The sequence below is a fragment of the Cervus elaphus genome, chromosome 5, assembly GCF_910594005.1.
Source record: "Cervus elaphus chromosome 5, mCerEla1.1, whole genome shotgun sequence".
Classification (NCBI taxonomy): domain Eukaryota; kingdom Metazoa; phylum Chordata; class Mammalia; order Artiodactyla; family Cervidae; genus Cervus; species Cervus elaphus.
The window spans coordinates 121,574,128-121,596,272 of record NC_057819.1 but is presented as its reverse complement, the minus strand read 5'-3'; the positions used below and the strand labels follow the sequence as shown (position 1 = coordinate 121,596,272).

Sequence of the window (22,145 nt, the reverse complement as noted above, 5' to 3'; positions counted from 1 at the left end):
CTGGGGGCAGGGATGGCCTCCCTACCAGGCTCGAGGGGCCACTGGCCCCTCGAAGGTCTCAGACCCTGTGGCCACCAGGCAGGGCTCTGAGTTCTCCATGACAACTGGCTTCCCGGGGAGGTGAAAGCTCAGGGCTTGATCCCTCAGGGGTTGTTTCCATATGTAGCCTCTAACATCCCAGCCCAGACTCTTTCCACAGGGCAGGGGTCACAGGGAAGGTGCACTTAAATTTCTGATGGAATCACCAAGTCACCTTGCAAAAGGCTGTTCTGATTCACGCCTGTGCATATGATTTGTGAATGACCCCCCTTTTCTCATTTCACCAACACTGGCTCTTGTCATCAAGTAGTTTTCAACTTCTGAGTTCTGTGACTAGTACGGAGAAGGACTATTTTGTTGTATTCATTAAGGTGTGTTTATTTCCTTTTTGCTTCTCTCCTTTGCCACTTTTCTGTTGAGTGGTTGAGTTTTTTCCTTACTGATTTGTGAGAATTCTTTATATGTGATGAATATCAGCCCATGTATTTACCCTGCAGATATTTGTTTCTAATCTGTTGCTTAATATTTTACCTTACTAATGGTGGGGTTTTTTTTTTAATCACATATGTGTGCATGCTGCATGCCAAGCCGCTTCAATCATATCCGACTCTTTGTGACCCCATGGACTGTAGCCTCCAGATTCCTCTGTCCATGGGATTCTCCAGGCAAGAATACTGGAGCGGATTGGCATTCCCTTCTCCAGGGGATTTTCCTGACCCAGGGATCAAACCCACATCTCTTATGTCCTTCTGCCTTGGCAGGCAGGTTCTTTTCCACTTGTGCCACCTGGGAAGCCGCTTTATCACATAGATGTCCTTAAATTTTATGTTGTCAGAGTGGTCAATTGTTTCCTTTGTATGTTGCATCTTGCCTGCCTTCCTGAGAATGCACACACATGCTCTTGTATTTTCTTCCAGTGCTTTTGTAATTATGCTTTTTGCCTTTAATCTATCTGAGTTTATTTTGGGGTATGGGGTGAGACAGAGTGGAACCGTTTTTCCGCATTAAGTCTTAGATATCATGAGCCCTGGAGGACACAAATTATAGCGTGGGGACGCGGAGCACAGGCTGGAATCCATGCCCTGCCCTTCACTGCTGGGCAGGGCCGGAGGGGGGTGTATTGCTGAGCCGGTCTGAGCCTCAGTTTCTTCTTCTCCAGAAGGTTCCTGTGCAGATTAATGAACACCTGTGTGTAAATGACAGGAGTGAGCCAGGTGGTCTGAAGGAGACCAGATGGTGTCCTGGGAGACTCCACAACCTCCAAGTGGTTCCCCAGTCTGGGGTCCCCCCACCTCTTCCTGCTTCTTCTAGAAGAGAGGGGTGGAGGGTAGGACCAAAAAGGGGAAGAAAACCCCCAGCCCCCAAAGTGACTCAGCCAGAGTGAGACCAACACCTACACTCGGTGGGATGTCCCTCCCCCTGGTGACCTCAGGGTGGAGACGGCCCTGCTAGGCTGCTGGGAGGCCTCTGGAGAGAAAACAGCCACAATGTGGTCATGTCCAGCCAGGCTTTGACAAAGCCCATGGAGGCCCTGAAAGACAGAAAGGGATGTAAGAGGAGCAGTTAAGAAAGCTGAGAGGTAGAGCGGCCTGGCTGAGAGTGGGAGCTGAGTCAGGACCCTCCGCAGGCCACCGCTGCTGTGAGCATCAGCCAGGTGACCTGCGCCACTGAGGGACGGAGCTCGGCCAGGAGACAGGCGCCATAGAACCAAACCGCCTCGCTGACCGTCGTGGGACCGCTCTCTCCCGCATGTCTCGTCTGACAGAGAAAGGGCTTTGCTGGCTGCCCACAGTGCCCACCCAAGGGCCACCACCTCAAGGGTGGGCACCTAGGGGGCTGGGCTTTCCTGGTAGACACCTCAGGGAGGTCAGTCTGGGAGCATTGGCAGAGGCCCCGAGAACCTGCCTCGGGAATGGAAAGAAACAGCGTGCTCTTTTCGAAACAGGCGTGTTGAATTCCGCAGAAGGGGAAAACTGTTGAGTTTCCTCCTTTTCATCAGAGCCTGCCGTCGCATTTCCAACTTCATTAATTTCTGTGACAGTGCGGAGGGGAGACGGCCTTCCCCTACTGCTCCGCGGCGACGGATGTTGCTGAGCTGGGCACAGTTGCAACACTTTCCTGTAAAACGGACTAAAACAGAAGTCGATGTGTTCCTCATATAAGAAATACATAAATCAGTTAAAAATAGTTCTCGGAGCGGATGTGATGATGTAGCGGCTGTCACAGGAAACACATGAATCAGACTCATCCCCAGTAACAGGAAAGTAAAGGCAGAGTCCGTGGTCCTTGGGCTGCTCCTCGGGGGGCTCGGCAAGGCAGGTCCCTCGGGCCGAACCTCACACCCAGCCCAGGCAGAGGCTCCCAGCTCCCCGGAGCTGGCTGCACTTCTGTGCATGTAGTTAATTGCTGGATGTTCGTTCTTGGTTCAGAAACTCTTTGCCAACCACAGGACTTTACCAACCAGAGACATGCACGCAAGTGCTTCCTGGGTCATCCCTGCCCGGGACTCTGGTCCCTTGGGACCAGGCTGGTCTGCTTGAGGGGCAGAACCCGTGTCCACCCATGCCTTCACCATGGTGGGGAATGGTGAGCATCACCCCCAGAGCCTAGGCACCAACAAGGGTTGGTTTCTTGTGAGGAACCAGATCTATGTGTTTGCACGAATAAGTAGAAATTTCTCACCTGATCTATACAATTGCTAGGGGCCTAGGAGGTCAAGCACCCCCCGGCTACAGTGACAGTAACCGCTGTGGTTCTGCTGGTCAGGGGAGCAGGTGCTAAGACCATTGCAGGCCCAGAAGCACTGCCGACCGAGGCCTTGGACCTTAGTTTTCATGCGATCATTATGGAGAAAGGCTTTGACCCTGGAGGCCCGGTACAGCTTAGAGGGAATGGACCAGTGTGGCTGCAAGTGACTTTGGGGGCTGAAGTCAGCCGAGCATTTTCACAATGAGCCCAAGGGCCCTTGGTACTAACTAGCCACAGGCTTCTCACTCACATGGTTGGGGCTGGAGAGGGAAGAACCCAGGGAGGATAAGGGCCACCCTACATCTGCTGGCAGCTGCAGAGCCAGCAGGCACATCATTTGCCTCCCGAGCCTAAGACCGTGTTGAATGTGAACTTGAGAAGAAAATTCAGCTCAGGGTTGACTAAAAGGCTGTAAGTGCTAAGGAAGTCCTGTGTGCCTTCTACCCCCGTTCTCTGGGGTGGAGGCACCTCCCTGGGGGCCTACACTGGGCTAGACCACCTCCCCCAGCCCCAGGCCTGAGGCACGTGGCTGTGGAGGTGGATCAGGGGTCCAGGTCATCACGGGCAGTGCTCCAGACATCCGGGTCAGCTCGGCAGGAAGCTGGTGGGGGAGTTGAGCTGGCCGAGCTCCGCCTGAGTCAGGACATCTCTCTGCCCCGTGGCTGGGTGGGGTCCTGGGCTGGCGGGGATGAAAGGAGAGGAGAAGGAAACTTGACTGGGGAGGAGTCATGTTTGGGAACACGCCCTTCCCCAGAAATCCCCAAAACAAACACCTGTGGGGCGTCCACTGGACATAGGGCATGTCACGAGGCCAGGGCTGTGATTTCTCTTAAAAGAATCCACCTGGTAATGCAAGAGACACAAGAGTCTCAGGTTCGGTCCCTGGTTCAGGAAGATCCCCTGGAGAAGGAAATGGCATCCCATTCCAGTGTTCTTGCCTGGAGAATTCCATGGACAGAGGAGTCTGGCGGGCTACAGTCCATGGAGTCCCAAAGGGTCAGGCATGACTGAGCACACACACATTACCATAACAAGCCCAGGTACCTGGATCCAGGCTAGAGACACTGGGTGGGAAGTGCTTCTGAGAGTGGGCACAGGGTTTGGCTAGTTGGGGTCAGTCCCTGGTCAGCCAGTGTTTGGGTGGTACCGAGACCCCCATATCGGGGTCTGACTGCTAAACCATTCCCAGGGGGTCACCGTCTCCTCCAGTCCCTCCTGATAGGCAGTGCCAGGCAGGGCAGATGCTAGGATCTGATACTGGCTAGCCCTACGCAGTCCACACCTCCCATGGTCCCTCCTGGGCTCAGCAAAGAGCCAGTCCTGCCCTCACTGACCCAGCAACGGAGTGTGTATTTGAGTTTTGCAGAATGTCTTGCTCTTTTCAAGCCTGTGATGATGCCTTGAGTGGATACAGAGCTTTAAGGAGTGGAAGCAGTCAAGCATCATCAACTTCCACCTGGATGCCACTCGGCTCAGCCTCGAACTTCTTATCTTGCAGGCCCAATTCCTGCCTGTCCATGCTGCCCTCTCTGGCCATGGACTTGACCAGATGGTAAATATTGGAATAGCTGGCTTTCTTTTTAAACGTTTAAATGGCCAGGCACAGCATCTGAACACACTTAGAAACTGAAAACCTTCCCCAGGTTCCCAGCTCCCCCAGAGGGGACCAGTGCACTGGTCAGAGCCTGTCTCTGTGAACCTGAGTCTTGATCCCATGAGGCTGGTCCTCTGTTCGTGGAACTGCCTGAAGAGGATCTCTGAGCAACACAAACTTTAATAAGCTCAGACTCTAGGCAGGGCTTGCCTGGTGGCTCAGACAGTAAAGAAGCTGTCTGCAATGCAGGAGACCTGGGTTTCATCCCTGGGTTGAGAAGATCCCCTGGAGAAGGGAATGGCCACCCACTCCAGTATTCTTGCCTGGAGAATCCCATGGACAGAGGAGTCTGACGGGCTACAGTCCAAGGGGTCGAAAAGAGGCAGACACGGCTGAGCGACTAACACACAAACTGGAACCACCATAACCAGGTTGTCAGCCCCAGAGGCTAGAGCTGCGGGTGGTCTTGGCCTTCCCTCTAGGTATTGGTGACAACCTTAGCCAGGGGCGCTGAGTGTCCACTCAGCCTGTCCCAACCCCTCTCTTCCCTTGTCATCTGTTTCTCCATTGTTTCTTGATCACTGCATCCTCAACTGCCTGCCCCAGGCTGACCACTCACCATGTGAGGGCTCATCCTTGAACCTCAGAGGCAGCTCAATTCTGCCCCAGAGCCCATCATTGAAGGCTCTGAACCTACATCACGTAGGTCTAGGAAGCTCTGGCTATTTCTGTGCCAACTTGCTAATACACAAAAGGAAGAAAGCTCTTTCCGCAAAGAGCTCTCCCCAAAGGCTTCCTCCATGGAATGTACGTCTGACACAGCTGGCCACTACCTCCTCATCCTTCTGGGCTCACATTGCCGAGTTCGTGGACCGGCCTGGCTCCGGGAAGGAAGAGCCTTCAACAGTTCCTGGGCTGCTAGTCCTGTAATCATGCCCATTTTACAGGTGAAGAAATTTAGGCACAGAGAGGTTGGGGAACTTGCCTGATGTCACACAGCAGTGAATGAGATGCCACAGAAGCCACCAGGGCAGGACAGGCCCAGGCAGGGCAAGCTTGGCATCCTGAAAGAGATGGGCTGCCTGCCTCCTGGCCAGGGGCTATGAGACAATGTGAGGGCGGCCCAGCCCACCCAGAGTGGCTGGGAGCATCATGTTAGGCGCTCTGGGTGGGCGAGGCTGTGATGACGTTGATAAGACCCTAGCATGACCCCTCTCGGATTATCACTGCCTCCTCCCCAACTTGCGCCTCCAAAAGCTACAACTTCACTGAAAAGTCCGTTTTCCTGCTGGAGGAGACCCTCTCCTGGCAACCTGGGCAGAGCCCCTTCAAGTCCTCCTCGCCTAGAGGCGGAGGCTGCCCCACTCCTGACCCTCCGGCTGGTGTGACCTGACCCTCCTCCATCCTGCAGACACACTCACTCCTTCCATCCCCTTTTCTCTGGCTGCAGACGGGGTGCGGTGCCCGGAGCCTGCAGAGGTGCCCCTCGGGCACTCTGGTTTCTATACAGAGTGGCCACAGCTCTTATAGTCTTGGTTCCGCAAACCAAGGCAGGGCCCCTGTGCGAGGCCAGCCGGCCAGCGGGTGAGCAGGCCTTCGGGCTCTGCCACCAGCCAGGCCATTCAGCCAAAGCACATGTTCTCTCTCTAATTGGAGCTGGATTAGGGCTGGAGCAAGAGAACGGCTGCTTGTCAACAAAGAGGCCTTAGACTTGGGGCAGCAGTGGGTCAAGGCGGCAGCCAGCGGTGGGGAGGTTGGAGTGGGGCAGCTGGCCCCGTCCACAAGCAGCTCCCTCAGCCTAGCCCTTCCTCTGCTGTCTCAGCTCTCACGGACCCAACCCAGAGAAGCAGGACTCAGTGCTGATCCCACCCTCCCCTGCAGGGCCCCCAGCCCCTCGAGGGTTGAGGCCCATCAGAACCTGTCAGGGACCCTCAAAGCCAGAGCAGTCTGGGTGTGGGGGCTCCAACTTCTACCAGGGCAGGGGGACGGAATCTCTGGAGGTGAAGTCTGCAGAGCGCCCTGGGACACCTCGCTCTGTGCTGTGAACAAGAACGCGGCCGGTTCCTTCTGAGTTCTTGTGGACCAAACGGCATTGAATGGAAACCAGAGGGTTCGCTTCTCACCAGTACCCCTACCCATCCTTCTGCAAGAGAGGGCAGGCCATCAGCACCGACTTCTGACTTCTGTCAGTCTGGTGGAGATGGTACTGGTGCTGGGCATCCCTTTGGGCCCCCCTGAGTAGACTTTGGCTGGCAGAAGGGCAAGGCGCGGGCTTCCTCAGTGGTAAAGAATCCACCTGCTAATGCTAATGGACATGTCCTGCTAATGGACATCGATGACCCAGAGACTTCGGTCCCTGGGTCAGGAAGATGCCCTGGAGAAGGAAATGGCAACCCGCTCTGATATTCTTGCCTGGGAAATCCCATGGACAGAGGAGCCTGGCAGGCTACAGTCCAAGGGGTCACAAAAGGGTAGGACATGACTTAGTGAGTAAACAACAACAAAGGCAGGGGATGGAGTGGGGGTGTGGGAAATCTTTCTAGAGGCCTAAAGGGGACAACTGGGGCAACCAGGATCACAGGAGGCTTCCTAAGTCCGAGGAAGGCAGAGCACCGCACCAGTGGGGTAGCAGATTTCTCACCTGTACAGAGGAGGATATGTACTCTGGGCTCGCATTTCCTGGGGAGCAGCTTGCTCAGCGCTACCTGGTTGGGGGACATCTAAGCTGAGTTGGAACACAGGACATGCAGCCAAGAACCACTGTTGAGAATCCTCCTAGGAGGGTGTGGGCAGGGCTCTGGGCAATGAGACATGTAAGTGACAAGGGTCTGGACCAAGGGTGAGTGTTCTGGGCAAGGCCTCGCACCCCACTCATACACTGCCTGCGGGAGCTCTGGACCCTCACGTGGGATGATCAGAACAAGTAGGTTGGGGCTCAGCCCTGCCCTGAGAGCAGGTGAGGTTCACTGTCTGGAAAGACAGGCCCCACAGCAGGTCCACAGGGCACTCAAGGCTGGGGACCTGCTCGCTGCCCACGGGGACATTCAGGGCAGTCTAACTGGGCACAGATGGGGCACTCTTGGGTACACCTCAGACTTTCACTTTCTGGGCACTCTGGTGGGACCCATGGGCCCACTCGGGTTTCTGCTCATGACCTCTTGATCTCCACCCAGCCTCTCCCTGTAAACAAAATGCAAACACCTGGGATCCTCTCTCTTAGCAGGATCTTTCACGTTGCACGTGTTAAAACGTCTCTACAAGCTGACCAAGGGCCTGTGACTCAGCATTCCTGCTCCCACACAGGTTTGCAGGGGTGCCAACTGATGGAAATCCCAGGAGAGGCCAGCAGCTGTCCAGGCCCAACGGCCCCCAAGTCCCGGCTCTGCAGCCCTCCAGCCCTCCTCTCTCATCCTTCGACCTGCCAGGGCCATTGGCGTGTTTGATGGCCGTCACTTCTCAAGTTGCTCAGCTCCTTGAGTCAGCTGCTACCAGTGCCCAGCTTGTCTTAATCAATTACTGCGGGGCTTTGTGGGCCCCACCCTCCACACCCCATGTATCCCCAGCATAGGGTAGTGGGAGGTGAGATGGTCCCCAGGAGGTTGGGTGACGCAGCCAGGGAACAGAACCCGCATGCTGGCCCTGCAGAGGCGGGACGTGGCCCGCCTGTGAGGGCTGTGGGTGGGTGGGGTGCCTTCTCGAGCTGAGTCACCCGCTGGCACCAGGAAGCCTGGCCGCATGACCTCCAAGCTGAGGCAACTTGGACTTGCTGAATATGAGCAAAGTTACTACTGTTTCCTAGAAGCAACGTGGAGTTGATGAGTTTCACCGAACGTCTTCTTCCTAGAATGGTCACCATCCCGGGGGCACCTCCAGGGTCAGCGGGAAGAGGGTCAAGTGAAGTCACATGAAGGGTGGGGACATCTCCACCTGCAGACACTGGGTGCTCCCTTTGAGCAGAAGAAATGGTTTGGACCTGTCTTGCAGATGCATTTGTGAGACAACTTGTCTAAGTATCTTAGACCAAGGAAGAGATGAAGCTTACAAGACCCAGGAACTGCTCACACACTCAGATACACAGACACACACAGACTGTGAGATATACCCAGACATTCACACAGGGAACACATCCACACCTCACACCCCCGCATGCTCATAGACACCCACCCTGCCAGCCCTGCACACACCCTTGGCCTGATGGACAGGCTGGAGACTGAGGGCCCCAGGCCGACCTGAGACTCCAGGGCTTAGAACAGAAATGGCAAGAACATGCTGACTTTCTGCCTTGGCCCGTTCAGGGCCGCCATGTGAGCACCCTGGTCCTGCCCCTGACCTGAGCCTCTACTATCTCATCAATGAAACAGGCATCAAGGGCTGACCAGGTTGCTTAAGTGGAACCACCCCTGAAGCATCGAACACGGAGGGCAGAAAACATGGGGAAGTGTGGAGGGCTTCCCAGAGCTCTGGCTTCTGCATTTGTTCGCCCAGCGCTCCCAGCACTGCAGCTTGACCGCTTACCCTGAGCGCACACTTCCCAGCCAGCAGGGGAGCCTCAGCAACCACCTGGGGCTTCAGCGAAGGCTGCAGGGAGTGGGGGTCCCACCAGGAGGAAGCCCAGCCCTCTGCCCTTCCAGCGCTCCTGCGTCGCCACCTGCTGGCCACGAGGAGCCTCGGTGTGCGCCTGGCACAAGCCCTGGGCATCAGCCCAGGTTCCCAGAGCCCCCCAACAGGTTCAAGACAGTGGGTAGGGGTGTAGGCTGGCAAGGCCAGGGACCTGGCCCCCAATTTCTGGAGTCAGGAAGGGCAGAAGCAAAGCTTTGGCGCCAGGAGCTGGGCTCCGTTCCCAGACTTCCTCTTGGAAATGGGCGAGCGCAGGAGGGCTGGACGCTGAGCCACGGTGACTGGCTAAACCTTCCAACCCTGCTCCCTGCCCCGGTCCTCTGCAGGCCCCAGAGCTGAGGCATCTCCTTGATAAAGCAGGGTTCAGGTAAGGACATAGGCTCCCATGGAATGGGTCAGCTGATTCCTGGACGCACCCAGGGCTCCAAGGACATGGCCTGATCTCTAGTCCATGAGGTGACCCTTGGCAGGACACCCCAAGTCAGCAAACAGGGTGCAGAGGGTGCGAAAGAATATTTGGGGGAATCTGCTGCAAGTTTGTGTGGCTTATGACTGTGTACCTCGTATTCCACTCGAGATAATGCATTGCCTTTTCACCAAGCTGCACAATCTCTCTGCCTCTGGGCTTCTGCATTCCCGCTGCCTCTGCTCAGCCCCACAGCTCCCCCACATCCAGGTGACAGCAGCCCCGCCTTCTCCCCACCTCAACACACACACTGGGAGCATTCCTGGGTCTTGCTCCTTTGTTATTCAGGAGCCTGGTGTCCTTCTCTGTAAAAGCTGACTCTTAACTAAAAACAACAGTGTTAACAGTTCACCTAAAAAAATGTATTAAAGCTTAATTGAACCAGATCTCCAGGACACTCAGCTACAACTTGGCACTTAGTCAAGTCCATTTCAACTCATTACTTCACCCACCTAGTTTCTCAACCCAGCTCCAGAGAACGTTTTTTGCCTTACCTGGATTGCTGCTTGGAGTTGAAAAATACCAGATTTCACACCCTGGGAACGGGCTGGACAGGGGAGGAGAGCAGGGAGGAGGCCCAGGTGCTCCATCTGTCCAGCAATGTCCAGAGCTGACTTCTAGAGGGAGAGCCCACCCCAGGCACAGGCAGGTCAGAGCCAGGTTGGCCGGGCGGATGCCTGTGATGGCTGGTGTGACAGCTCCAAGACACTGCATTTCAGACGTGTTAATGAGGGGTTAACCAGACACATGCTTCAGACCATCACACTCTCCCTGGGTCTCCAGGCCTCAGAAATACGTCAGAGGTCAGACAGGTGGAGACCCAGCTTTGCCTACAAGGTCCAGAAACCCAGGGGAAAACACTTGAGGCCACATCACTGGGAAGGAGCATGTGTCGGTGACTTTCTGAGTAACATGAAGCACGTTTCCTGCATCAACCTTTAAAGTCAGGCACCTGACTCCAAATGATCCTGGCAAAGGATGCAAAACTCGGTTTCCCTGTTATGAGAGTGAAAGGGAAGAACCAGGAAGAAGGGAGGAGCAGAGGGGAGACAGGCTGTGAACGCTGCCCTCCTGCAGCCCCTCTGAGAGCTGGAGTCAGTGGTGCTTCTCAAGGGACCCCAGCGTCACCCCACCAGCCACCCTGCCTGAGATGCTGCTCCTCCTGTCCAAGCAGGCCTCTTGCTCTTCCCATAGTGCCTATTAAACCAGTGCCACTTCTGGGCATCCCCCAGTGCTCCAGTGTGGTGCCCAGCTCTGGGGTTCATGCCTTGGGGCTGACCCTCACCTGTCCCACCACTTCTTCGGCTACACAAGGGAATATACACAACTGTGTACACAGCTCTCACTCCTGCGCCAGGCCCCCACTAGACACTCACGGCTGCCCTCTCACAACCCTTGTTAAGGACAAATTATTCACTGGACACTTGTTAGAAAGTGCAAGAGAGACTTTATTCAAGACTCTGGCAAATGTGGGAAGAAACTGATTTCAACTCCCAGGATAACAGAGACAGAGTGAAGATGACAGCCCATGGCCAGGTGAGGATGCGAATGCAAATTACTAAGAGGAACTCAGTTAGCTTCAAGGGTGGGGGATTCTTGGCTGGGACGGGACCCAGCAAGCCCAGGATGAGGCCCGGAGGAGAGACGCCAGTGAACAAGGCCTGAGTTTGCTCTGCCCCACCCCCCACAATATCCCTGTCCCCCCAAGTGGAGGTTGGGGTCAAGAAACAGGTTCAGTTCAGTTCAGTCCAGTTGCTCAGTCATGTCCGACTCTTTGAGATCCCATGAACCACAGCACGCCAGGCCTTCCTGTCTATCACCAACTCCCGGAGTTTACCCAAACTGGTCCACTGAGTCGGTGATGCCATCCAACCATCTCATCCTCTATCGTCCCCTTCTCCTCCTGCCCTCAATCTTTCCCAGCATCAGGGTCTTTTCAAATGAGTCAGTTCTTCGCATCAGGTGGCCGAAGTATTGCAGTTTCAGCTTCAGCATCAATCCTTCCAGTGAACACCCAGGACTGATCTTTAGGATGGACTGGTTGGATCTCCTTGCAGTCCAAGGGATTCTCAAGAGTCTTCTCCAATACCACAGTTCAAAAGCATCAATTCTTCAGCGCTCAGCTTTCTCTATAGGAACCCTCCAAGGAGAGACCTGCTGTGGTCGACAGATCTGAAGCCGGAGACCGATGCCACGTCTCACGTGCCAAGACTCAGGCGGTGAGTCTCCTCCCAAGTGTGTCCGTTTGCCCTTCAGGCTCTGGTTTTCTTTCCTTCCATCCCAGGCCTGCCTTTCTCTCTCTGCCTCTCACCAGCCTCTGCTCCAACATTCTCGGCAATTGTGAGCTGCTGTCTTCCCGCCCCCTCTCCACTGCCACGTTCTCTGTCCGCCTCCCTTTCCAGAAATTCTGGCCTCCACAGAATTTCTAACCCTGAGCCCCATGCTGCGCCCGGACCGACCACAGCCCAGAGCAGATCTGCTGATTAGGCGGTGTGCATCGTACAACGTGCTTTTGTGCCGTGCGCCTGCTTCTAAAGGTGACGAGTACAACGCTCTATCTCTTCTTCCTTCTTGAAATAATAATCCAAACGACAAAACTAATTTGCCCTTCAAGGATTGTGCCCTGCTGGAATCTTTCTACACGTGGCCTGAGAGGACAGGTTTCTTGGAGGAGGCTGAGCCCCTGCAGACAGAGGCTCTCAAATAATAGGCAGGGGGATAGTTTCCTGGAGGTCACACCCGAAGCTTCCACATCCCAGAGGGTGGCCCAGAAACCCCCCTCTTCAAAGACCAGTAGCCAAGTAGAAACTGATGTCCCCCCGGACCAGGCCAGTTTTTCCTGCTTGTCCTGTTTGGGGACTCCAGCCAGAAACCCAATAAGCAGAGGGGAGGGGGCAAGGAGAGGAGGGGAGGCAAACAAGAGATCCCAGGCTCTGTACCGTGCTGGGAGAATGTGGGGGGCAGGGCACATAAGAGCCTGATGGCGCAGCATTAAGCCCCTAAACACTTCCTCACCGAGTCTCAGGACCTTGCTCATGGCACCTCTTCAGGGTCCTGTGCAGGAGGTCCCTACCCCCACCTTTGGAAGCTGGGTGCCCCTGGGCTCACCTCCTTGGGTGGTCTCTCCCCCATACTTCCTGCTGTCTCCCCACAGAGCTCCTCTTCTCCCCAGCTCCAGCTGCTTCCTCTGTTGAAGACTCTGAGGTCACCTCTCACATGTCACATCCAAAGAAGAGCCCTCCATTCAATCCTGAAACCTCGGGCTTCCCGTTCGGTAAGAGGCCATGTTATTCTAAATGCTCAGGCCAAATCACATTGTCAACTCCGCTTGGCTCTTTCTCACAAATCCCACATCCTTCCTTGATTTCTTCCTGCTCTACGTTTACAATTTATTCCAAACCCAGCACTCCGCTCACACACTCCCATCACTGCCAAAGAATTGATGCTTTCGAACTGTGGTGCTGGAGAAGACTCTTGAGAGTCCCAACTGCAAGGAGAGCAAACCAGTCCATCCTAAAGGAAATCAACCCTGAATATTCATTGGAAGGGCTGATGCTGAAGCTCCAATCCTTTGGCCACCTGATGTGAAGAACTGACTCGTTAGAAAAGACCCTGATGCTGGGAAAGATTGAAGGCAGGAGGAGAAAGGGATGACAGAGGATGAGATGGTTGGATGGCATCACCGACTCAATGGACATGAATTTGAGCAAACTTCGGGAGATGGTGAAGGACAGGGAAGCCTGGCGTGCTCCTTCATAGGGTTGCAAAGAGTCGGATACAACTTAGCAACTGAACAGCAACATCACACGCAACACCACCCTGCCTCCTGCTGGTCTGAACTACCTCACCAGGGCCTGGATTATGGTAAATAGTCTCCCAACCTCTCCTGCCGTCTTCCAGCTGCTCTCAGCCACGGAAGGACCTGGCCATGACATTCTTCTCTCATCTCACTTAGAATGAAATCCAAAGCTTAGTGATACTCATGACCTGGTTGTCCCCTCCACTCTCAACGCTCTGCAGATACTCTGGGCTCTGACTCTCCTGACAAGCACCCCGCCTCAGGGCCTTTGCACATCCCACCAATCTGTTAGAAAGCCCTCCCCACAGGCATGCGCATGGCCCATCCCACTTCATTTACACCAAAGCTCGTCTTACTTGTCTATCATCTGCCTCCTTGCAAGAACTGAAGCTCCCAGGGCTCATGGGGCACATTTTCTACCTGCTTCCCCAGCACCTGGGGTGATGGCCAGCACATTGGAGATGCTCAGTAACATGAGTTATGGATAAATTAGTGAATGGTCAGGGCCACAGTGTGGGGATGCTCTGGAGCCTGTATCCTGCCCGGAGGGGTGTGTTCTGAGCCCCCACACAGCCCCCGCCCGCACCCAACTATACAGACCACCTGGCTGCTTTCTCTGACCTTTGTACGTGCAGCCCCACCTGCCTTCTTCACAGACCCTCTTTTCTTCCATTCAAACCCTGCTTCTACCTCCTGGCCAAGCTCACCTAATTGTCTTCCACATCACTGCTGTGTCTGGGGTTGGTGGGCGGGGAGTCTGGGGCAGCTCTGCCAAGGGGCTAGTGTTAAGACAAGTTCAGAGTAGAGTTGCATGAACTGGCACCCTTTTCCAAAGTGGGGGGGGGGGGTCTTCCCTGCTGCACCTGGCTCCTAGACACCTGCTGGGTGATTGAGGGGTGGTATTGACCAGGCAGCAGCAAAGTTCCTCATGGGTCCAGCCCTCACTGGGCCTCCCGGGTAGCTTAGCTGGTAAAGAATCCACCCACAATGCAGGAGAACCTGGTTCAATTCCTGGATCAGGAAGTTCCCTTGGCGAAGGGATAAGGCTTCCCACTCCAGTATTCTGGGGCTTCCCTGGTGGCTCAGACCGTAAAGAATCTGCCTGCAATGTGGGAGACCTAGGTTCAATCCCTGGGTTGGGAAGATCCCCTGGAGGTGGGCATGGCAACCCATTCCAGTATTCCTGCCTGGAAAAATCCCCATGGACAGAGGAGCCTGGTGGGCTACAGTCCATGGGGTCTCAAAGAGTCGGACACGACTGAGTGACTAAGCACAGCGCAGCACTGATGGAAATGGGCCCCCCGCCTCAGGTGTTCTGTGCGCCCCCCGCCCACCCCTTGCCCTGGTGACTTGCTGTGTTCATCAAGCCGAAAGCAGCTGCCCCAGGCACAAAGAGGTGTGAGTCCTGGCCGGCAAATGCCGAGAGGGTGTTTCTCCCAGCCTGTGCTCAAGAGTGATGAGTTGAGTCCTGCAGCTCCGAGGACGCTGCGTGCTATTTAGGCTGCTGACACTGGCTGTGGTGCTTCTACACAAACGGCATGTTTTGGACACCTCATTATTGTCCAATGCGTTCTCACCCCCCACTGCACCCCAAGGTTTCAAGTTCCTGGAGCCTGTTGGAGAGTTCGTGTTTTTCCTCCTGTGCCGGCCATAGTTCCAGGAGGAATACTGGCCCTCGGGGAAGGGGGTTACAATGAAGGGAAAGGAATTTGTGTTTTTATAGCCAGTCACCCACCTTCCATCAGGCCGTGTGTGTGTTAATGATCTTGCCTGTCAGGGACCTTGATCCCCCAGTCAGAGCTCTAAGGCACTGAGTAACTCACACAGAATCCCATGCACGCCTGCTGACCACACCCCAGTGGTCGGGTGCCTCTGTTAAACCCACTTTTAACTCCAGGCTCGGGGCATTTCGCTAAAGCCAGGTATTGGGGTCCAAAGCCTTTCCTGATGAAGCTCATTGCGAGAGAAAGAAGACAGCACAAACCAATAAACCGCAAAACAGCCAAACACAGCTAAGAGCTGTAGCACAGAAGGAACGCAGGGGGCCTCCCCGGCCTTTGAGTGAGTCTGAGCTCGGCTTTGCTCGTTCCTCTGCTGCCACCCAGCGCCCCCAAAGAGAGGTTGACCAGAAACCACACCAGTTTCCTTTAGCCTCAGCTCAAGTTTTGGAGAGGGCAAGTAACCCTTTGAGAATCTGCTTACATGTGGGAAAATCACACAGGAAAATGCCCGTGCCCAAGTTTTTGAAAACACTTGTAGGGGTATGCCAAGGATGCTAGATAAAGAATTCCCTCTTCAGAATCTAAATTTGAAATCAGGAGTGGTGTTTGTACTCTACGGCCATCAAATCCTTGATTTCCTGAGGTCCAGGTGTGAAGAGCAAAACCTTGCAACTGAAGGCACCTGGAATCAGGATGTGTTCGGAGGGTTACAAAGCAGCCTGGACTGGGCCCACAACAGAAATCCAAGAACAGATCCCTGATTCTACAAAAACATACTTGAGGTATTGGAGAGACTTCAAATCCATGGGAGAAAGGGCAGACGATTTCACAGTGTCAGGATAAGTATTTGCTAGTTTGGCTTTTCCTCCTTAACAAACTAACCCAAATCTTAGTGGCTTAGTGCAGTCATTTATTTGCTCATGATCCTGTGGGTAGACAATTTGGGCTTGCTCAACAGGACAGTGATTTTGCTGACTTCTTCTGAGCTCACCCAAGCATCTTAGCAATCGGCACGTTCCCTTTTTCTCACCAGTAAAGTGCCAGCATTGACTGACTCTGCACTACACTCTAGCATTTTTTTCATCTTGCCGGTGTCACTGATGGCATACCATATTCTGTATCTTTTACCAGTTTTGCTATTTGTGAAGTTGTTTGTGATCAGCTCTGAAGTATCACCTGCTTCTATGCCCTATGCCTAACTTTGTGAGTAGATGTAATGCTACTCACATTACAGAAAGCCATATGACCTTTCTATAAATTGCAAACTATGTACTTTAAAAACTTTTTATGATACAGCAGTAATTCTAATTCATGGCAGAAAATTTGGGAAATATGGAAAAACATAAGATAAAAAATATTTTTAAGCCCATAATCCCTGCAGCTCAAAATAGTATTTCCTCCTGGTATTTTTTTCTATTAATACTTTTTCTACATTTTTCAGATTTTGCATAATGAACATGCCGTCACATTTGTAATCAGAAAACAAACATTTGCAGTTACAATAGGGTTCTATCATGCTCTTTGCAGGTTTGGCCAGAGAGAGAAAATGAGAAAATAAAACAGCAGGACAGGATTCCCCACTGTTACTGCTGCAAAGGCCCTGAAACGGGGACTTGATTGTTTTCAGGGGCTGAAGTACTTCGTGGATCTCTTCCGCGCCACATATTCTTCACTCAGCATTCCAGGCTGCCTGAGCTCTTGGCAGATTAAAAACAAACTCAGTCGACCTCTGGATGGCTTTTGAAGTATCTGCTGAGACATGCCAAAAGTGACGTTCACTCATTAATGTTATCTAATACCCAGCTCCTCCTTACACTGTCCCCGATTCTCAAAAATATCTTTTTACAATTTGTTAGAAACAATATCCAAAGGACCACAGCGTCCTCTAACGTCTGTAAAGTTTTTACACTGTCTTTTCTTCCCAGGGCCTGTTCGATTGAGCGCGGAGAGGCCGTCAAGCGCACACCAATCCCCAGAAGCGGAACGCCGGCCAGAACCCCAAACCTCGGATGCAAGCTTCTGCCTCCACTGGGAGCATCGCTGAAGTGAGTGGGCTTCGGCGGTTACCATGGAGATTCTGGCTTGCGGCCCTGGTTGGCTGAGACGCCTCCGACACCGCCCCCTCTGCTCAGCTCAGGGGGAGAAGTAAGCAGAAGCGGAGATTTCTCAGGGACTTCTGGGAAAAGGAAGTCCCTGAGAACGGAAACGGAAGCGGCTTGGCCCGGTGCATTCTGGGAGTTGCAGTTCGGTTGTTTGGGGATTTTGTACGCTCAGGCCAAGCGGTCTGGGAGCGTCGCGCGAGTAGCCACAGCCTCAGGAAGGCATCCTAGAGCTTGGTTTCACATAAGGTTGGTGCGGCCCGAGGCCCTGCTGTCCCACCTCCACTCCGACCGGAAGCAGCGGCCATTAGGCTTTGGGGCTTGGCGGGGAGCTGGTCTCTCAGAAGCCGCGGAGCCCCAGGGCACCCGCTCGGCTCCTGAAGAGCAGAGGTGGAAAGGGAAAGGAATGTCAAGTGCTTAAAAGATCTGAACGGACCCAGAGTTTCCTGGTTGTGACAGCAGCCTTGGTGCAGTGGGCCAGATTTTAGTCTCAGGACTGCAACCTGCAACCCCTAGACGGTGAGCCTTTGCCAAAATGTTTGCTTGGAAACCCCAAATTTGACTTGAAGCAATTGTTTTTTTGCAGGCCTTGTGAAGCACTTGCATTTATCCGTACACTATAATCTACACGTTTCCAAGATTTCTTAACACTTGCTGAAAATTGAGTATGCAAATCTTTAATTAAGGAAGCAAAGTGGTTTCCACAATTTAAGTGACTATTCATTTGGGTTTCTCAGAGGTTTGTATTTGTTAAAAAAAGAGAAAGGAACAATTCTGTAGTGCCTTACCTCTCTTGGTACCAGAGTATCTCTTATGTTTATGATCGGTGAAAATGCTGTTGTCTCTAGTTAATGATTCCACCCAAATGTTAACTGTGATCTTAGATCACCTTGTCATACTGCCCTTCCATTTTCAACCAGTTTGATAACACCTCCTCAGACTTTGTTTGTATCTTCTCTAGTATGGTATCTTTTCTGTTGACAGGAGGTCAGTCTTTGTCCTTCAACACAGACTTTTGGGAGATTCAGATTATATCCTTTTAGAAACTAACAGTGCTTGAAACATTTCAAAATATTTAAGTAATGACAGATTTTATTTTGTTGCATATTTTCTTTTCCAATTAGCAGAATTCTCAGTTTCTGAAATTAGTCTCAGCCCAGGAAAGAATTGTGGAGATCTAGTGAGATGTTGATGTCTCTAGAGGCACTTATTCAGAGAGGGATAAATCTGTATGTGCAACTTAGGGGTGAATGTTTAGGAATGCAATCTCAAAAATGTTGTCCAAAGAGCTCTCCTTATTGCCTTAAATTCTGCCGTTCTGTTCAGATTTAGACCTTCCTCAGTGATTATTCCTTTGTACATTGCTTTTTCAGGTGTTGTTTTTACATTCCTTAATGGCTTCTCTCCAGGTGCTGTCACTCTGACAGCATTCATTCTTGTGCATTTTCTAATACTGTTATGCTTCCCCTTCATTATTTGTATTTTGAAGAGGTACCTGTCTATTCTCTCATTTAAGCTCTGTTCGGTCTCCAGATATTGTGGTAGTATAGTGGACAAAGCCTAAGTTCTATATCTGACCATCTCATTAATAACTTCTGTATCTTTAGGTTAATCACATAACCTCTCTAGTTCTAAACGTGTTCATCTTTAAATGAGAAGGTTAAACTTCTATATCTTTAAAATATTTTTTTCAGGTTTCAGAGTCTTTGCCTGTTGGGCCAGCTTCTTTCCTACCACTTCTGCCTCTATTTATCTTTACTCCACTGGCTTATTATTTTCCCAGATTTCAAGACTGTAAACATGCATTCTAATTTTAGTAAGGTTATTTTTTTTTTTTAAATCCTGAGTGCAGTTCCCCAGCACAGAAAATGTTTTTATAAATTTTTTATTCCCTTCAGATATGAAGACCCTCTAGAGCAGATACCAAAGAGATCAGTAGAATATACTTTTGAGTAAGCAGCAACATCTCTGTCATCATTGAAAGGCTCAGAGGAGATGTGTCCAAAGGGTATTTATTTGAAGGAATCTGTGAATTTGAGGCCAAGATAGAAAAGCAGAAGGAGAACTCTATAGGCAAAATTTCAAAAAAAAAAAAAAAAAAAATCTCTCACCCAAACCAGTGATTTCCAGCAAATAGTTGCCCATGAAAACTATCTTGTGAGGAAAATGGGCATACTTTTAATGAATTTGAGAGAAGTTTTAAGATATAAACTTATCCCAAAGCATATTACTTGTTCAGAAGAGAAACCACATATATATACTTGATCCATTTGGGAAAAATGTCAAATGGAATTTATCCCCAATTAAGTCAAAGAACTTCTAAAAAGAAAGCATAATTGTAGTGACTTTGGAAAAAATTTGAGTGACCGTTCAAACTTTATCATGAAAGAATTCATACTGGTGAGAAACCTCATAAGTGTGATGACTGTGGAAAAGCATTTATCCAGAATTATGTCTTACTGAATATCAGAGAACTCATACTGGAGAAAAACCCTGTAAATGTAAAATTTGTAGGAAAGCATTCACTGTAAATTCATCTGTTCAGCATCACTGAACAGCAACACTGGGGAGAAACCTTATATATGTAATGAATATAGGAAAGTGACTACTCATCCTTTATTCAACATCAAAGAATTCACAGTGGGGAGAAACCCTATGAATGCATTGACTGGGGAAGTCCTTCACTGATACCTCATCTCTTACACAACATCAGAGAATTCACATAGGAGTGAAACCCTGTAAGTGTAGTGATGGTGGGAAGGCATTCAGATGAAGTACACACCTTACCCAACACCAGAGAATGCATATTGGGGAAAAGCTTTATAAATATAATGAATGTGGAAAAGCATTCAGTGCCCACTCAATGTTTACACAACACCAGAGGATTCACACTGGAGAAAAACCCTATACATGCAGTGAATGTGGGAAGGACTTCCCTGAAACCTCATCCCTTACTGAACATCACGGAATTCATACTGGAGGAAACCTCATGAACACAGCAAATGTTTAGCCAGAGCACTCATCTTACTCAACATCAGAGACTTCATACTGGAGAGAAACCCTTTAAATCTGATAGATGTGGAAAAGCATTTAGTAACAGTTCAATCCTGATCAGACATCAGCAGCTTCACACATTAGTCATCTTAATGATACTGTTTCATGACTACTCTATCCTTTCATGATCCACTCTTAACATTTTGGTCATGTCTCTTACCCATGCCACCCACTCTTCTGCTTACAATTTGAATCTAGGAATGTTGTACTCCTGGGATAAAGTGAAACATTGGGTAATATTTTAAGTTTCCCATACTGACACTGTTTTGTTAGGTGCATAGAGATTTAGACTGTTTTCTTGGAGAATTAGCCCATTTAACATTATTTAATGCCCCCTCTTATCCCTTGCCTGGAAAATCCTGTGGACAGAGTAGCCTGATAGGCTACAGTCCATGGGGTCGCAAAGAGTTGGACACGATTGAGCAACTTCACTTCCACTTTCTTTCTTTATCCCTTAGTATCTTACCTGAAGTTTGCTTTGTCTGAAATTAATAAAAGGTAAGTCGGCTTGCTTTTGGTTAGTGTTAGCGTGGCATATCTCCATCTCTGTACTTTTAATACGTTTGTTACTGTTTTCTATGCTTTATATTTGTTGTTTTTTATCTTCCATCTTCTGCTATCTCTGATTTTAATTGAGCATTTTACAATTCCATTTTCTCTCTTGTAGTACATTAATTATATCTTTTAAACAGTTTAGTGGTTCCCTTAGAGCTTGCAGTATACAGTTTTAAATTAAGTGCACATTTAAATAAAAAGATCCTGCTGCACAGATAGCACAGGTAACTTACATCAGAGTATTCCCATCCTTTGTGGTATTGCTGTCATTTATTTCACTTATACATAGGCTATGATCACCCAGTATGTTGTCATTATTATTGCTTTTAATAAACAATTATCTTTGAGAATAAGATATTTTTTTTATCCTTCTAAAATTTCTCACTGGTGCTATTCATGTCTTGATGTAGATCTGTTTCTGAACTAAATAAATTTTCTTCTGCCAGAACAATTTTTTTTTTGACCATGCCACGCAACATGTGGGATCTTAGTTCCCTGACCAAGGATTGAACCTGTGCCCTTTTCTGTGGAAGCACAGAGCCTTAACCACTGGACCACCAGGGAAGTGCTTGCAGTTTTATTCTTATATAAATATCCCTTTGAACTGGTTTTAATATCTGACTGGTTCTCTTACTAATTGTAAGTTGAATAAAATCTTTGATATGCATATTTTGCACTTACATGCCATGATCTTACCTTAGAAAGAAAAACCTCTTGAAATTCACATAACAAAATTAACCATTTCAAAGTGATTCTGTAGAAAATAGTACATTCACAAGGTTGTACAATCATCACATGAATCTAGTTCTATAACATTTTTATCACCCCAAACTAAAACCCCTTATCCATTAAATAGTAACTTCATTCCCTCCTTCCCCCTGGCAAAGCACCAGTTTGCTCTTCTTTTGGCTTCACCAGTTCTGGGTATTTCATGTAATGGAATCATACCATATATGATCTTTCCTATCTGACTTTTCACTTGGCACATTTCAAAGTTCATCCTCACCATAGCAGATATCGGCACTCCTAACATGGTTCTTTTCTAGCATTTACTCTAAGTATGGTCAGGGAGCGGTTCTCAAAGTGTAGTGCATGGGTCAGCAGCATCTGCATAACCTGAGAACTTGTTAGAAATTAAAATTCACTGGAACTGTAAGATTAAATGTCACAGAAATTCTGGGGGTGGGGCCAGCAATCCACGTTGGAACACGCCTTGTAGGTGATTTGCAGGTGTGCTAAGTGAGAAACCCCTTAGTCAAAATACAGTTAAGATACAGCCTGTCACCAACCTCAAATCAGGAAGAATCCAGGGGGAAAAGCCAACCAGTTGCAACGTACAAAATGTCTTCTCATCGCTTAAAAGCAGGATTAGAGAGGTAACGTGATTTTGAAAGAAAAAAGGTAATTATCTGTGGCTTTTTGTTATAAACAGTAAAAGAATTGAAAAAAGAAA

The 22,145-nt window shown here is 50.4% G+C and overlaps 1 long non-coding RNA gene across 1 annotated transcript; it reads right to left on the bottom strand.

Moving 5' to 3' along the window:
• Positions 1-16,106: 16,106 nt before the first annotated feature.
• On the bottom strand, positions 16,107-16,919 carry LOC122695329. Its single transcript, XR_006341344.1, has 2 exons — positions 16,831-16,919; positions 16,107-16,733 (listed from the first exon to the last, which is right to left on the bottom strand). It is a non-coding gene; the product is annotated as an uncharacterized LOC122695329 (long non-coding RNA).
• Between the last annotated feature and the right edge of the window lie 5,226 nt (positions 16,920-22,145).